Source organism: Hordeum vulgare, chromosome 2H (genome assembly GCF_904849725.1).
Source record: "Hordeum vulgare subsp. vulgare chromosome 2H, MorexV3_pseudomolecules_assembly, whole genome shotgun sequence".
In the NCBI taxonomy this organism is placed as follows: Eukaryota; Viridiplantae; Streptophyta; class Magnoliopsida; order Poales; family Poaceae; genus Hordeum; species Hordeum vulgare.
Window position 1 is genome coordinate 204,280,803 of NC_058519.1, and position 3,164 is coordinate 204,283,966.

A 3,164-nucleotide genomic window follows, 5' to 3' on the forward strand; every position below is an offset into this window, starting at 1 on the left:
GGATGGAGAGAAATGGTGTCGGACAGTGAGGGCTCAGGAGCGGGAAATGTTGGAGGGCGGCGAGAGGAGGAGGAAGGGTTTTGAAACGATAGTCTAATTGCTTTAGTGTCGATGCCAAGAATATTTCTGTTATTTTGATCTTGATCTCGTATGGAATACAAAGAGAATACAATGCAATGAAACAACTTGAAATACAAGAGAAACTACATGTGATCTAAAACTATTCTATCACTAACCTTGTATCACTAACTTGAACACAATATACTTCTAACAAAGCCAACTACCCCATGTTGTTTTTCTTGAAAAGGCCAAACACAATGAACACCCGTATTTTTTTCAGGGTCACCCATATGTATTCATCTTCTTTTTTTCTTGATTGGATACTCCTATGCACTCTAACATGCCATTAACCACACCTACAACTATATACGTTGTAGTAAACAGATGGGGGGCGTCGACCACTGTTACCTGCAAGAACAATTTATGATGTGCAAATCGCGAACTTGAGAAACATTCAATAATATGCCAAAACGAAAAAAAATGGAAAACTCGTAATAGTATATTTCATTAAGTTTCATTTTGACATAAAAATTAGCATGCTTCGTTCTTAGCTGGCTATCGTTGATGCAAAATTAGTTTGAACTGAAAACGCATAGGTACGGTAAATATATTTCTATAAAATAACCTTTCATAGAACATATGAGATTTATTTGTTGTCTAAATCTTACTTTCTAAACTATTAAACCCGTAAGTGTGGGCTACATTTACGTAATCTTATTTCTTTTTACTCCACATATTAGATTTGGTTGAAGTCGAACTCTTCAAAATTTGGCCAAGTTTATACAACAAAATTTGTTACCGTTGCCCTACAACATCATTGTGATATTGTGACGTTTGACTTCGGTCAAATCTAATAGGTGTAGTAAAAAGGAAGCAGAGGAATCATATACATATCTCTTTATAGAAAGAGAAAAACATTTGTCTAGTGACTTAACTGATTAGATATTACAAGAGGTCTCTTGAACATATGATTTGCAAGAGTACAAAGGTGAGAGCACGTACCCGGCCACCCCGGATATGGCTGTTCAGGAGGCGGATGATTCGGATCCAGGGCCCCGGTAGAGATTTCTTCCCCTAGAGACGTGGTTGTACTCGTAATGCGCAAGATAAGCTACTGCTTGAATACTTCTTGATCAAGTGGGTCTTCGGGGATGATGAAATCCTCGTCTCCCAAACTATCTTTCTCCTCGGTCGGAAGGATGTAGTTGATGTCTTCGGAATCGTCGAGATCCTTGGGCTTATCTAGATCCATGTAGCCCGGTGAGTCGGGGTTATATTAGGGGTGTGCAGGTTCTGGGAATACTATGGCATTTTTCATATCCTCAAGGGTGGGATTGTCTCCGGTTTCCGTGCTACTTTTCTTGCCCTTGCGAGCTTTGGGCCTTTTGCTCGGTCATATGTGAAAGGTGGTTGTATCTATAGGCAGTTGCGTTCTACGACGACAATCGGCTATGACCTTGGGTGTCTGAGTAGGCTTGTGAATGAGGAGTGGATTGTGAGGCGGCTCGGGAGCGAGGAAGAAGGGACGACAGTTTTCTCGACAAGGCATGCATGGCAGGATGCAACCCGTGCCATGTGCCCATGGAGCCCCGCTTCAAGTTGAGCGGGATGAGCTCTGTAAAAGACGAGGCTGAAGCGTATACCTCTCGGCAGGTATGCGTACGTGTTAATATAGAGAAGAGTTGCGGATTTGTTTGGTGAAGGATTGATCTCCAAGAAACTAGCAGAAGGAGGAGATCGAATCCTAACATCCTAACACGTTTACAACAGAAGGAAATACACACACGCACCCTAACAACCTTTGGTTTATACAACACCGAGATTACAATATTTAACACTCCCCCTCAATCACAACTGTCCAAGTTGAGATTGCGACGAAAAGCCTCTAACTACCGCACTGAAAGCGGTTTAGTAAATCCATCGGTACTTGATCGCCACTCGGAATGAAACGAAAATTGAGAATCTTATTGGCTACTCTTTCACGTAAAAAGTGATAGTCGATTTCAATATGATTGGTCCTAGCATGAAACACAGGGTTAGCGGAGAGATAAGTAGCAGCAAGATTGTCACACCATAACAAGGGTGCCTTTGGATGAGGAACACCCAACTCAGTTAACAGATTCTGGACCCAAATAACTTCTGGAGTAGCATTGACTAATGCCTTGTACTCAGCTTCTGTGCTTGATCGAGATACAGTAGCAGGTTGCTTACACGCACTCCAAGAAACCAAATTACCACCAAGAAAAACTACAAGCCACCTTTGGACCGTGTGTCATGTGGGCAACCTGCCCAATCTACATCTGAAAAAGCACTAACTAACATAGAGTGTGACCTAGCAAGTTTGAGTCCATAACCTTTTGTTGCTTGAAGATACCAAAGAATCCTTTTGACTGTTGTCCAATGTGAATTAGTAGGAGCATGATGGAAATAGAATTATCTCCTTGCGAAGTTGGGCACCGGCATTAGGGTGAAGGCTAGCAAAGGAAAAAACATGCTCATCAAAGACAACTGTTGGGGCATAGTTTATGCCTAAGTAATTTTGGTGATTGATGACAGTACCGTAAAGGACTAACCGTGTGTGTTAAGGTTTCAGATAACACACGTCAACGACACAAGACGACTCGTCTCCTCATTCATGGAACGGAAGCACGGCGCTCTCTACGATTCTCTTTATTTGAGTCATAGGAAAGCCGTACTATAAAGAGGGGATCCGTAGTGGAAAGGTTTGGGTGGAATCTATCTTTGCGCGCGCACACTTCACATTTTCTCCCTTACCTTCTTCCTTGGTGCGGCCCCCGCCACTTTGTTTCTTGTATCTTTGCAAAATGGTCCCCAGCGGTAGTACCGCTGGCCCTAGCGGTAGTACCGCTGGACTGCTAGCGGTAGTACCGCTGCAGCCAGCGATAGTACCGCTAGCTGGCGGTAGTACCGCCCCTGGTCAGCGGTAGTACCGCTCCAGGAGCTTAGTACCGCTTGCCTAGCGGTTGTTCGTGGACGGACCTTTTTGCGAAGACTTTCTTGGCGGTAGTAGTGCTTTTGCACTACCAGGGGCCCAGCGGTAGTACCGCTGGGGTCAGCGGTAGTACCGCTGGGGTCAGCAGTAG